The 15,539-nt window shown below is 45.7% G+C and overlaps 1 protein-coding gene across 1 annotated transcript in view; it reads left to right on the forward strand.

Annotated features, from left to right (window-relative positions):
- Positions 1 to 15,539, forward strand: part of LOC133553997 (plexin-A1-like) — a 648,088-nt gene that overhangs the window by 448,962 nt on the left and 183,587 nt on the right. The window lies entirely within an intron of this gene.

The following is a 15,539-nucleotide window of genomic DNA, read 5'->3' on the forward strand; positions in this document are numbered from 1 at the left end:
GAATTTCATGGCTGCCACATGTGCCAAAGTAGTTGGGAAAGGGCATGTTCACCACTATGTTACATCATCTTTTCTTTTAACAACACTCAATAAATGTTTGGGAACTGAGGAAACTAATTGTTGAAGCTTTGAAAATGGAACTCTTTCCCGTTCTTGTTTTATGTAGAGCTTCAGTCCTTCAACAGTCCGGGGTCTCCGCAGTCGTATTTTACGCTTCATAATGTGCCACACATTTTCCATGGGAGACAGGTCTGGACTGCAGGCGTGCAAGGAAAGTACCTGCACTCTTTTTTTGACGAAGCCACGCTATTGTAACACGTGCTGAATATGGCTTGGCATTGTCTTGCTGAAATAAGCAGGGGCTTCCATGAAAAGGACGGCGCTTAGATGGCAGCATATGTTGTTCCAAAACCTGTATGTACCTTTCAGCATTAATGGTGCCTTCACAGATGTGTAAGTTACCCATGCCTTGGGCACTAATGCACCCCCATACCATCACACATGCTGGCTTTTGAACTTTGCGTCGATAACAGTCTGGATGGTTCACTTCCCTTTTGGTCCGGATGACACGATGTCGAATATTTCCAAAAACAATTGAAAATGTGGACTCATCAGACCACAAAACACTTTTCCACTTTGCATCAGTCCATCTTAGATGATCTCGGGCCCAGAGAAGCCGGCGGCGTTTCTGGATGTTGTTGATAAATGGCTTTCACTTTGCATAGTAGAGCTTTAAGTTGCACTTACAGATGTAGCGATGAACTGTATTTAGTGACAGTGGTTTTCTGAAGTGTTCCTGAGCCCATGTGGTGATATCCCTTAGAGATTGATGTCGTTTTTTGATACAGTGCCGTCTGAGGGATGGAAGGTCACGGTCATTCAATGTTGGTTTCCGGCCATGCCGCTTACGTGGAGTGATTTCTCCAGATTCTCTGAACCTTTTGATGATATTATGGAGCGTAGATGTTGAAATCCCTAAATTTCTTGCAATTGCACTTTGAGAAAGGTTGTTCTTAAACTGTTTGACTATTTGCTCACGCAGTTGTGGACAAAGGGGTGTACCTCGCCCCATCCTTTCTTGTGAAAGACTGAGCATTTTTTGGGAAGCTGTTTTTATACCCAATCATGGCACCCACCTGTTCCCAATTAGCCTGCACACCTGTGGGATGTTCCAAATAAGTGTTTGATGAGCATTCCTCAACTTTGTCAGTATTTATTGCCATCTTTCCCAACTTCTTTGTCACGTGTTGCTGGCATCAAATTCTAAAGTTAATGATTATTGGCAAAACATCAAATATGTTGTCTTTGTAGCATATTCAACTGAATATGGGTTGAAAAGGATTTGCAAATCATTGTATTCTGTTTATATTTACATCTAACACAATTTCCCAACTCATATGGAAACGGGGGTTTGCACCAAGCCCAGCATGTCAAATTGAACGTGCCGTGTGAGCACACCCTGGAGGGTGTCAATGATTGGTGGGGGTGGGGAAAAGCCTCCTCGTCAGGTGGGACCGCGATGGCGTCCAATTAAGGGAGCGTGGCTGAAATGATGATGAATTACGGACCGACGTAAACAAACACGAAGGCGGGGAAGAGAGTGGAAAAGAAGTGTGATGGAGTCCCCGACAAAATGATGATGACGATGAGGAGGAAGGAGAGATAACAAATAGCGGGACAGAAAGATGGAGTCAGCAATGAACAGATTGCATGCAAACAGGATATTTGCTACAAAGTTGCAGTAATTAGGTGCTCCAATTATTACGTCTTTCGCAACTCAGCAGTGGCGGCGAACGCATGGCGGTTTTTTCTCTGCAGTGCGCCGGCCGCACCCGGGGGTCTCCGCACGCTCGGGTGTAATAAATCACGTAAGAGCAGCTCGCCGCTCGTTACTGACGCCGCCGCTCTGCATGATTAGGGAGAGCATCATGTGGAGAATCTGCCATATGCTTTTGGACTTTATGTCGAGCTCGGCAGTCTGCAAACAACTCGTGTGAAGGTGAATGTACGTCTTTCCCCCCCCCCTTGGGCGTCCAGGCGTGCATACTCCCCAGGTTGGATGTTTGGAGAGGCGGGCGGGGGGGATGGACCGGGCGAGCATCCACTGCCGGCTAATTTTTGCAGTGATTTATGAGGTGGCACAGACACTACCTGCTGTGATACACATACATACTCTCTCCTCCCGAGAATACTCAGCACAATGGCGACCGGGAGGAGGTCAATCAATCAATGTTTATTTATATAGCCCCAAATCACAAATGTCTCAAAGGACTGCACAAATCATTACGACTACAACATCCTCGGAAGAACCCACAAAAGGGCAAGGAAAACTCACACCCAGTGGGCAGGGAGAATTCACATTCAGTGGGACGCCAGCGACAATGCTGACTATGAGAAACCTTGGAGAGGACCTCAGATGTGGGCAACCCCCCCCCCTCTAGGGGACCGAAAGCAATGGATGTCGAGCGGGTCCAACATGATACTGTGAAAGTTCAATCCATAGTGGCTCCAAGACAGCAGTGAGAGTCCCGTCCACAGGAAACCATCTCAAGCGGATCAGCAGCGTAGAGATGTCCCCAACCGATACAGGCGAGCGGTCCATCCTGGGTCCCGACGAGCGGTCCATCCTGGGTCTCGACTCTGGACAGTCAGTACTTCATCCATGGTCATCGGACCGGACCCCCTCCACAAGGGAGGGGGGGACATAGGAGAAAGAAAAGAAGCGGCAGATCAACTGGTCTAAAAAGGTCTATTTAAAGGCTAGAGTATACAGATGAGTTTTAAGATGAGACTTAAATGCTTCTATATTTATTATCAATCATAATAAATATTCTATACTAGTCTTTTTCAACCACATCCAGTCTGGTGTGTCGTGGGAGATGACCTAATTTCACCTATTTGGGTTGGAATAATTTTTGCAAACCGGTAACTATCAGTAGGTGGCAGCCAGTAGCTAATTGCTTTGTAGATGTCGGAAACGGCGGGAGGCAAGGTGCAGGTAAAATTTGGGTTATACTTGTATAGCACTTTTCTACCTTCAAGGTACTCAAAGCGCTTTGACACTACTTCCACATTTACCCATTCACACACTGATGGAGGGAGCTGCCATGCAAGGCGCCAACCAGCACCCATCAGGAGCAAGGGTGTAGTGTCTTGCTCAAGGACACAACGGACGTGACGAGGTTGGTACTAGGTGGGGATTGAACCAGGGACGCTCGGGTTGCGCACGGCCACTCTCCCCACTGCGCCACGCCGGTGTTTAATGAAGTGAATTATATTTATATAGCGCTTTTCTCTAGTGACTCAAAGCGCTTTACATAGTGAAACCCAATATCTAAGTTACATTCAAACCAGTGTGGGTGGCGCTGGGAGCAGGTGGGTAAAGTGTCTTGCCCAAGGACACAACGGCAGTGACTAGGATGGCGGAAGCGGGAATCGAACCTGCAACCCTCAAGTTGCTGGCACGGCCACTCTACCAACCGAGCTATACCGCCCCACAATGCTTAATTATTTTTTAAAGCAAAAATAAAGTGCCCTTAAGAAAAGGCATTGAAGCTTAGGGAAGGCTATGCAGAGCGAAACTAAAACTGAACTGGCTGCAAAGTAAACAAAAACAGAATGCTGGACAACAGCAAAGACTTACTGCGGTTTAGCTCGGTTGGTAGAGTGGCCGTGCCAGCAACTTGAGGGTTTCAGGTTCGATTCCCGCTTCCGCCATCCTAGTCACTGCCGTTGTGTCCTTGGGAAAGACACTTTACCCACCTGCTCCCAGTGCCACCCACACTGCTTTGAATGTAACTTAGATATTGGGTTTCACTATGTAAAGCGCTTTGAGTCACTAGAGAAAAAGCGCTATATAAATATAATTCACTTCACTTCACTTCACTAAGACATCCATCCATCATCCATCCATTTTCTACCGCTTATTCCCTTTCGGGGTCGCGGGAGGCGCTGGCGCCTATGTCAGCTACAATCGGGCGGAAGGCAGGGTACACCCTGGACAAGTGGCCACCTCATCGCAGGGCGGAGCTAAGCCATGAATTGATTAACGTGGACCCCGACTTAAACAAGTTGAAAAACTTATTGGGGTGTTAGCATTTAGTGGTCAATTGTACGGAATATGTACTGTGCTGTGCAATCTACTAATGAAAGTATCAATCAATCAATCAATCAAACAATGTACCGTATTCTCATAGTCATCATTGTCACCGACGTCCCACTGGGTGTGAGTTTTCCTTGCCCTTATGTGGGCCTACCGAGGATGTCGTAGTGGTTTGTGCAGCCCTTTGAGACACTAGTGATTCAGGGCTAAATAAGTAAACATTGATTGATTGATTGATTGATTTCCTTGAATTGTGAAGTGAATTGAATTATATTTATATAACGCTTTTCTCAAGTGACACACAATATCTAAGTTCCATTTAAACCAGTTTGGGTGGCACTGGGAGCAGGTGGGCAAAGTGTCTTGCCCAAGGACACAACGGCAGTGACTAGGATGGCACAAGCGGGAATCGAACCCGCAACCCTCATGTTGCTGGCACGGCCGCTCTACCAACCGAGATATGCCGCCGGGGCGCTAATTAATTTAAAACCTCTTCTCACTCCAGCGCTTACCAAAGGCACGCGGTAAATTTAGGCCTGCACTTATACATTTGAGTGTGATGTAAGGATACCATCATGAAAAGCACATTTAATTAAAAAAAATGTTATTATGGTCTTACCTTTACTTGTAAATGAAGTCCATGTGCAGCTCCTTCTGATCAAAAGCATCGATAACTTGTTAATAGAAGTCTTCCTTATCTTTCTTCAGTTTTAAAAATCTCTCTGTTTCGATGGAGATCTTCCTTTATTACCTCCTGCTTCCATTGAAAGTCCAGTTTAGAAAACTGTTTTATTTTAGATATGTAATCCTCCATGTTAAAAGTGCAAGCGAGAGGAAAAAATAAACTCTTGCTGCTTGTCTTCACTTCTTCTGCAGCCGAGTAGTCGCAAGAAGGATCACTAGCGACCTCTACCACCAGGAGGCGGGAGTCATTTAATGACCCATATTTGACACACGCAGCTACGGTATGTTGATAAAACATAGCTGCTTACTGTTCTTTTTAGCATATTCAACAGTTTGGACCTTAAATCCTACTGAATTGTTCTTAATCTTCTTCCCTTTATGCGATTTCAAATGATTGAAATCAGCCTCCTCCATTTGGAAAATGACGACAGGTGAAGTGTCACTCGTGACGTGACGAGTTTGACCCGGTGGAAATTCTAGGCATGCGCTAATAAAAATATTTTGCGAAACGAGTTTGACCCGGCGTTAATCCTGAGAGTAGTGTGTTTTTATCAAAATATAACCATATATGTCAAGATTGTGTACGTGCTGAAAGATTCATTTATGATTGTTTATTGGGGACGGCGTGGCGCGGTTGGTAGAGTGGCCGTGCCAGCGACCTGAGGGTTCCTGGTTCAATCCCCACCTTCTACTAACCTCGTCACGCCTGTTGTGTCCTTGAGCAAGACACTTCACCCTTGCTCCTGATGGTTCGTGGTTAGGGCCTTGCATGGCAGCTCCCGCCATCAGTGTGTGAATGTGTGTGTGAATGTGGAAATAGTGTCAAAGCGCTTTGAGAGCCTTGAAGGTAGAAAAGCGCTATACAAGTATAACCCATTATCAAAATATAACTATAGATGTCAACATTGTGGTGTGCTGAAAGATTAATTTATGATTATCAAGACATGCACCTGGGGATAGGTTGATTGGCAACACTAAATTGGCCCTAGTGTGTGAATAATGCCAAGCATGCGCTAATTATTTTGCGAAACGAGTTTGACCCGGCAGTAATTCTAGTCAGGTGCATACTATATACCCGGCGGCAATTCAAGGAAATACGGTATTTTTTGTCCAATCTGGCTCTGAAAAAAACTGCGACTTATAGTCTAGGGCTGGGCAACGATTAAAAATGTTAATCAAAGTTCATCGCACTATTTGTCCGATTAATCGCGATTAACTGCATTGTATACGCAAAGCCCAATAATGAATTCAAAAGTAGTGTGTAGTGCACCTTTATTGGAATATTCTCCCACATGAACAAAAGCGCCAAAACATTTGTTGTGCAAACACAATTTAAATCAGTCCTTGTTAAACAGTAGCAGTTAAATAGCATATTTGATGAAAATCAACTCCAAAAATGTAAATACAAACATTTAAGCTTATTGCCACTGCCAGGGTATTTAAGTTATCCTGTTTGTTATGGAAAATAAATATAATCTACATACAAATCTCTGAGCCACAATCATAACATCTGAACAGGCAATTTCTGAGGTAACAGCAGAAACATTTTTTTTTTATCAGGGTCTTATGTTTAAAAAACCTATATTATAGGTAGTGGGCTGTTTTAGGGAATTTTTGATCAAATTATCCGTAGTAGCAATATTAATAATGTTGTGTTTATTCTGCGTAGTGCACTTAAAATAATTATGACCATATCTAGGAATTGATATGATGGGAATTTTCCGATTGTTTGCTTGGTGCTTTGATAAACTGAAGGCATCATATACATGGTACTATATTGTGATGTTATGAGCCAGGGAAAAAAGAACTACCCTACCCAGCATGCAACAGGAGTGAGGAGCATGTATAGGTTGTGTCGCCATGACTACATCTTGTATGTTGTGATATGCACGCTCTGAAAGCAAACGTTAAGAACTCAGCCAACACTCCTGGTCTGCATTATTCATAAATAGACAGACAACACATATACTCCGCTGCTTCACAGGCCGCTGGATGTAGCCGGCAAAGTATTCCCATGCTAGCTAGCCGCTCTAGCAAGCACGCCTCATTCAGTCCAAAACCTAGCAAGCATGCCTCATTCAGTCCAAAACGGCCCGATCTATCCACATCCAGAATTGTCTGGCGGTCGTAAGTGATCCCGGAGTGACCACGCTGTAAGCCAGCCAGGAAATTTGCAGAATTGTCCGGTATTTTTGCCAAATGTTGCATCTTTACCAAGAGCCCCTCCACGCCATCTTGTTAAGAAAAGGCGTTAACAAAATAAAAGCATGTAAACAACATACGCAAATGTGCGATAAAATAATTGTCGGCGTTAATAGATTGATGAGTTAACGCGTAATTAACAATTTTTTTTTCCTACCCCTAATTATTTGAAAGTCATGTTGGCTTTAGGGCTTCACGGTGGCAGAGGGGTTAGTGCGTCCGCCTCACAATACGAAGGTCCTGCAGTCCTGGGTTCAAATCCAGGCTGGGGATCTTTCTGTGTGGAGTTTGCATGTTCTCCCCGTGAATGCGTGGGTTCCCTCCGGGTACTCCGGCTTCCTCCCACCTCCAAAGACATGCACCTGGGGATAGGCCCCTCCCACTTCCAAAGACATGCACCTGGGGATAGGGCCCTCCCACCTCCAAAGACATGCACCTGGGGATAGGGCCCCTCCCACCTCTCAAAGACATGCACCTGGGGATAGGCCCCTCCCACCTCCAAAGACATGCACCTGGGGATAGGCCCCTCCCACCTCCAAAGACATGCACCTGGGGATAGGCCCCTCCCACCTCCAAAGACATGCACCTGGGGATAGGCCCCTCCCACCTCCAAAGACATGCACCTGGGGATAGGCCCCTCCCACCTCCAAAGACATGCACCTGGGGATAGGCCCCTCCCACCTCCAAAGACATGCACCTGGGGATAGGCCCCTCCCACCTCCAAAGACATGCACCTGGGGATAGGTTGATTGGCAACACTAAATGGTCCCTAGTGTGTGAATGTTGTCTGTCTATCTGTGTTGGCCCTGCGATGAGGTGGCGACTTGTCCAGGGTGTACCCCGCCTTCCGCCCGATTGTAGCTGAGATAGGCGCCAGTTTGACCTGGCAGTAATTCTAGTCAGGTGCATACTATATACCCGGCGGCAATTCAAGGAAATACGGTATTTGTTGTCCAATATGGCTCTGAAAAAAACTGCGACTTATCGTCCGAAAAATAGGGTACATGTATTATTTGAAAGTCATGTTGGCTTTAGGCAGATCCTCCCCTCCCCCGCCCCTCCAGAGTGAGCTGCAGACCTGCCTTGCATAGGTGCATAGATGCATAGGTGCAGCTTTGATCTGGAGCGCCTGTGTAGACGCTGTTAAAAGTTTCCAGGTGGAACCCCGCGAGGGGGAAAAAAAAAAAAAAAAAAAAAAAAAAAGTTGCTCCACATAGACCTCAGCTTTGCCCAGCTTGGTGTCCTTTCCCTCCACTCCCCTGAGCACCGGGAGCTGCTGGAGATGAGTAATCAAACTCATTACTGGAGCCCCCGGCCGGCTCCTGCATGTCACTGCATGTAATTAATCTACCTGGGCCAACATACATACTGTACGCTCGCCAGGGCCGGGCCCTCGGGGGAGGGGGAGGAGGGAGGAGGAGAAATGACATGTGCGGGGGACAGCCGCCGAGCAAATTAGAAATAAGAGAAATGGACGTCGGAGAAGGAGATAAGGGATGAGGATAAGTGAGGAGGGCAGTCAATGAGAGGTGACAAGAGGAGATCCAAGGAGAGGCAGTACAAAGTACAAGGTGAGCACAAAACAGCCGCCGGCCTCATTACTGTAACACCGGCAGTTGGCTCGGGTTCATTCCTTATCTGCCCCCGCACTCCTGTACTCTGTGGCTACATGGACGCCAGCTCCCCCAGGAATGTGGGGAATGATACGTCTCCTGTGTGTGTACGTGTGTGTGTGTGTGCGTGTGTGTGTACGTGTGTGTGCGTGTATTGCTACCCTTCTCGGGACATGAAGAAGGAAAAGTATCTTCCATATGAGGAGGTGTGAACAAGTGATGACATAAATCATGGTCCCCATAACATTGCATCTACAAACCCCGTTTCCATATGAGTTGGGAAATTGCGTTAGATGTAAATATAAACAGAATACTATGATTTGCAATTTATTTTCAACCCATATTCAGTTGAATATGCTACAAAGACAAGATATTTGATGTTCAAACTGACAAATATTTGTTTTTTTTGTGCAAATAATAATTAACTTAGAATTTCTCGGCTGCAACACGTGCCAAAGTAGTTGGGAAAGGGCATGTTCACCACTGTGTTACATCACCTTTTCTTTTAACAACGCTCAATAAACGTTTGGGAACTGAGGAAACTAATTGTTGAAGCTTTGAAAGTGGAATTCTTTCCCATTTTTGTTTTATGTAGAGCTTCAGTCCTTCAACATAGTGTTGTTAAAAGAAAAGGTGATGTAACACAGTGGTGAACATGCCCTTTCCCAACTACTTTGGCACATGTTGCAGCCGAGAAATTCTAAGTCAATTATTATTTGCACAAAAAAAAAAAATATTTGTCAGTTTGAACATCAAATATGTTGTCTTTGTAGCATATTCAACTGAATATGGCTTGAAAAGGATTTGCAAATCATAGTATTCCGTTTATATTTACATCTAATGCACCCCCATACCATCACACATGCTGGCTTCAGTCCTATTTTACGCTTCGTAATGCGCCACACATTTTCCATGGGAGACAGGTCTGGACTGCAGGCGGGCCAGGAAAGTACCCGCACTCTTTTTTTACGAAGCCACGCTGTTGTAACACGTGCTGAATGTGGCTTGGCATTGTCTTGCTGAAATAAGCAGGGGCGTCCATGAAAAAGACGGCGCTTAGATGGCAGCATATGTTGCTCCAAAACCTGTATGTACCTTTCAGCATTAATGGTGCCTTCACAGATGTGTAAGTTACCCATGCCTTGGGCACTAATGCACCCCCATACCATCACACATGCTGGCTTTTCAACTTTGCGTCGATAACAGTCTGGATGGTTTGCTCCCCCGGATGACATCCATCCCATCCATTTTCTACCGCTTATTCCCCTTCGGGGTCGCGGGGGGCGCTGGCGCCTATCTCAGCTACAATCGGGCGGAAGGCGGGGTACACCCTGTACAAGTCGCCACCTCGTCGCAGGGCCAAGACAGATAGACAGACAACATTCACACTCACATTCACACACTAGGGACCATTTTAGTGTTGCCAATCAACCTATCCCCAGGTGCATGTCTTTGGAAGTGGGAGGGGCCTATCCCCAGGTGCATGTCTCTGGAGGTGGGAGGAAGCCGGAGTACCCGGAGGGAACCCACGCATTCACGGGGAGAACATGCAAACTCCACACAGAAAGATCCCGAGCCTGGATTTGAACCCAGGACTGCAGGAACTTCATATTGTGAGGCAGACGCACTAACACCCCCCCCCCCCCCGGATGACATGATGTCGAATATTTCCAAAACTCGTCAGACCACAGAACACTTTTCCACTTTGCATCAGTCCAACTTAGATGATCTCGGGCCCAGAAAAGCCGGCGGCGTTTCTGGATGTTGTTGATAAATGGCTCTCGCTTTGCATAGTAGAGTTTTAACTTGCACTTACAGATGTAGCGACCAACTGTATTTAGCGACAGTGGTTTTCTGAAGTGTTCCTGAGCCCATGTGGTGATATCCTTTAGAGATATCACCAACGCCAACATTTTTAAGTTTTCTGACAAAATTGTGACTCTTGTGAAGTAAAATCTCAATTTCAAAAAATTGCCAAAATGAAAAGCTTTTCTCGTAAATTGGCGACTGTTGAGTAAAAGTACAGCTTTTATCATAATATTGCACAAGTGTACAGTTTTTCTTGCAAAATATTGACTTGTGTTGCGTAAAATGCCAGAGGTCGCGCATTTTTCGGGGGTCTCAAGAAGGTAACACGTACAAGAGTGTGTGTGTGTGTGTGTGTGTGTGTGTGTGTGTGTGTGTGTGTGTGTGTGTGTGTGTGTGTGTGTGTGTGTGTGTGTGTGTGTGTGTGTGCGTGTGTGTGTCGGGGACGGAGAACTGCCGATTTTTAACAAAGCAAGAGCAGCTGTGAGATGAGGAGGCCTGTGAGAAAAAAGCCGGGTGCATACATGGGTCGCCCTCTGGTAATTAGTCATGTTGGCAGACACCTTCTGAGGGGGCTGGAAATAGGCTTCAAGTGCGTACACAAATCTACATTTTTTGGGGGGGGGTTTGGATTTTGCTTTTGATACTTTGACATCAATGGTCACATTGCACTCATTTCATCCCTACTAGATTTAAGTAAGCACAGTTTATTTACAAACCCCGTTTCCATTTGAGTTGGGAAATTGTGTTAGATGTAAATATAAACGGAATAATCATTAACTTTAGAATTTGATGCCAGCAACACGTGACAAAGAAGTTGGGAAAGGTGGCAATAAATACAGATAAAGTTGAGGAATGCTCATCAAACACTTATTTGCAACATCCCACAGGTGTGCAGGCTAATTGGGAACAGGTGGGTGCCATGATTGGGTATAAAAACACCTTCCCAAAAAATGTTCAGTCTTTCACAAGAAAGGATGGGGCGAGGTACACCCCTTTGTCCACAACTGCGTGAGCAAATAGTCAAACAGTTTAAGAACAACCTTTCTCAAAGTGCAATTGCAAGAAATTTAGGGATTTCAACATCTACGCTCCATAATATCATCAAAAGGTTCAGAGAATCTGGAGAAATCACTCCACGTAAGCGGCATGGCCGGAAACCAACATTGAATGACCGTGACCTTCCATCCCTCAGACGGCACTGTATCAAAATCCGACATCAATCTCCAAAGGATATCACCACATGGGCTCAGGAACACTTCAGAAAACCACTGTCACTGAATACAGTTGGTCGCTACATCTGTAAGTGCAAGTTAAAGCTCTACTATGCAAAGCGAAAGCTATTTATCAACAACATCCAGAAACGCCGCCGGCTTCTCTGGGCCCGAGATCATCAAAGATGTACTGATGCAAAGTGAAAAGGTGTTCTGTGGAGTTACAAGTCCACATTTCAAATTTCTTTTGGAAATTATTCGACATTGTGTCATCCGGACCAAAGGGGAAGCGAACCATCCAGACTGTTATCGACGCAAAGTTGAAAAGCCAGCATGTGTGATGGTATGGGGGTGCATTAGTGCCCAAGGCATGGGTAACTTACACATCTGTGAAGGCACCATTAATGCTGAAAGGTACATACAGGTTTTGGAACAACATATGCTGCCATCTAAACGCCGTCTTTTTCATGGACGCCCCTGCTTATTTCAGCAAGACAATGCCAAGCCACATTCAGCACGTGTTACAACAGCGTGGCTTCGTAAAAAAAGATTGCAGGTACTTTCTTGGCCCGCCTGCAGTCCAGACCTGTCTCCCATGGAAAATGTGTGGCGCTTTATGAAGCGTAAAATAGGACAGCGGAGACCCCGGACTGTTGAAGGACTGAAGCTCTACATAAAACAAGAATTGGAAAGAATTTCACTTTCAAAGCTCCAACAATTAGTTTCCTCAGTTCCCAAACGGTCTGAGAAAATATTAAAATTTTTTGACATAGGATTTTTGAGTTTTCTTAAGCTGTATGCCATAATCAGTAATATTAAAATAATAGAAGGCTTGCAATATTTCAGTTGATGTGTAATGAATACAGAATGCATGACATTTTCATGTTTTTAGTTGCATTACAGAAAATAAAGGACTTTATCAACATATTCAAATTTTCTGAGACAGTCCTGTACATATATGCATGTTGTATTTTTATATATATATATATATATATATATGGCTTCACGGTGGCAGAGGGGTTAGTGCGTCTGCCTCACAATACGAAGGTCCTGCAGTCCTGGGTTCAAATCCAGGCTCGGGATCTTTCTGTGTGGAGTTTGCATGTTCTCCCCGTGAATGCGTGGGTTCCCTCCGGGTACTCCGGCTTCCTCCCACCTCCAAAGACATGCACCTGGGGATAGGTTGATTGGCAACACTAAATGGTCCCTAGTGTGTGAATGTGAGTGTGAATGTTGTCTGTCTATCTGTGTTGGGCCTGCGATGAGGTGGCGACTTGTCCAGGGTGTACCCCGCCTTCCGCCCGATTGTAGCTGAGATAGGCGCCAGCGCCCCCCGGGAATAAGCGGTAGAAAATGGATGGATGGATGGAGTTCCCAAACGTTTATTGAGTGTTGTTCAAAGAAAAGGTGATGTAACACAGTGGTGAACATGCCCTTTCCCAACTACTTTGGCACGTGTTGCAGCCATGAAATTCTAAGTTAATTATTATTTTCAACAAAAAAAAATATTTATGAGTTTGAACATCAAATATGTTGTCTTTGTAGCATATTCAACTGAATATGGGTTGAAAAGGATTTGCAAATCATTGTATTCCGGCTTCCTCCCACTTCCAAAGACATGCACCTGGGGATAGGTTGATTGGCAACACTAAATGGTCCCTAGTGTGTGAATGTGAGTGTGAATGTTGTCTGTCTATCTGTGTTGGCCCTGCGATGAGGTGCCGACTTGTCCAGGGTGTACCACGCCTTCCGCCCGATTGTAGCTGAGATAGGCGCCAGCGCCCCCCGGGAATAAGCGGTAGAAAATGGATGGATGGATGGAGTTCCCAAACGTTTATTGAGTGTTGTTAATAGAAAAGGTGATGTAACACAGTGGTGAACATGCCCTTTCCCAACTACTTTGGCACGTGTTGCAGCCATGAAATTCTAAGTTAATTATTATTTGCAACAAAAAAAATATTTATGAGTTTGAACATCAAATATGTTGTCTTTGTAGCATATTCAACTGAATATGGGTTGAAAAGGATTTGCAAATCATTGTACTCCGGCTTCCTCCCACTTGCAAAGACATGCACCTGGGGATAGGCCCCTCCCACTTCCAAAGACATGCACCTGGGGATAGGTTGATTGGCAACACTAAAATGGTCCCTAGTGTGTGAATGTGAGTGTGAATGTTGTCTGTCTATCTGTGTTGGCCCTGCGATGAGGTGGCGACTTGTCCAGGGTGTACCCTGCCTTCCGCCCGATTGTAGCTGAGATAGGCGCCGGCACCCCCCGCGACCCCGAAAGGGAATAAGTGGTAGAAAATGAATGGATGGATGGAGTTCCCAAACGTTTGAGTGTTGTGAACAGAAAAGGTGATGTAACACAGTGGTGAACATGCCCTTTCCCAACTACTTTGGCACGTGTTGCAGCCATGAAATTCTAAGTTAATTATTATTTGCAACAAAAAAAATATTTATGAGTTTGAACATCAAATATGTTGTCTTTGTAGCATATTCAACTGAATATGGATTGAAAAGGATTTGCAAATCATTGTATTCTGTTTATATTTACATCTAACACAATTTCCTCAGCTAGCTAGCTGTGACCGGCAAGAAATCTGCGTTCAAAAGACTCCGGCTTATTAGTGATTCCTAGAGCTCAAAAAAAGTCTGCGGGCTATAGAGCGTTTTCCGTTCGGGCTCCAGTACTCTGGAATGCCCTCCCGGTAACAGTTCGAGATGCTACCTCAGTAGAAGCATTTAAGTCTCACCTTAAAACTCATCTGTATACTCTAGCCTTTAAATAGACCTCCTTTTTAGACCAGTTGATCTGCCGCTTCTTTTCTTTCTCCTATGTCCCCCCCTCCCTTGTGGAGGGGGTCCGGTCCGATGACCATGGATGAAGTACTGACTGTCCAGAGTCGAGACCCAGGATGGACCGCTCGTCGGGACCCAGGATGGACCGCTCGCCTGTATCGGTTGGGGACATCTCTACGCTGCTGATCCGCTTGAGATGGTTTCCTGTGGACGGGACTCTCACTGCTGTCTTGGAGCCACTATGGATTGAACTTTCACAGTATCATGTTAGACCCGCTCGACATCCATTGCTTTCGGTCCCCTACAGGGGGGGGGTTGCCCACATCTGAGGTCCTCTCCAAGGTTTCTCATAGTCAGCATTGTCACTGGCGTCCCACTGAATGTGAATTCTCCCTGCCCACTGGGTGTGAGTTTTCCTTGCCCTTTTGTGGGTTCTTCCGAGGATGTTGTAGTCGTAATGATTTGTGCAGTCCTTTGAGACATTTGTGATTTGGGGCTATATAAATAAACATTGATTGATTGATTGATTCCCAACTCAAATGGAAACGGGGTTTGTTAGTAAACATTGATTAATTGATCGATTATTCGCGGATTATAATTATTTGGTAACGAAATAGGTGAAATTCCGGCACACCAGTGGTTGGGGACCACCGGCTTAGACCGTGGGTGGGTGGCAGTGTGACAGTGTCTCCTCAGCACTTGAAAGCCCGTGGCGGCGTGAATAAAGCATGATGTGGTGGGCAGGGGCCCGGCTCGTCCAACAAGTCCACCTAGTGTTTTGGTGACAGCAGACAAGTGGAAAGCCTTAAAAGTTTAATGGAGGCCACACCACGGAGGCTGCTATTGTTTCACTGCCGGCTGCCAGTATTTAGGCTGCTATTTAACCGGCGGGACACGGCGGCTAATGAAGTCAAGCCGCCACTGGCGTGATGGATGGAGGGTCACGCCCGGATCAGGGGGGACGGGGGGGTACAATAGCTGATAGTGAGCGCCGGAGAGCAGAGAGGAGACTTTTTTTTTTTGTGTTGTTTTTTTTCTCCGGTCTGCATCATAAATGTGTGTGCATGCGCTACAAGCCCCGTCGGCCATTCGGGGTGGTCAAGCTCCGTCTAGCAAA

The sequence above is a fragment of the Nerophis ophidion genome, linkage group LG06 (assembly GCF_033978795.1).
Source record: "Nerophis ophidion isolate RoL-2023_Sa linkage group LG06, RoL_Noph_v1.0, whole genome shotgun sequence".
Taxonomy (NCBI): domain Eukaryota; kingdom Metazoa; phylum Chordata; class Actinopteri; order Syngnathiformes; family Syngnathidae; genus Nerophis; species Nerophis ophidion.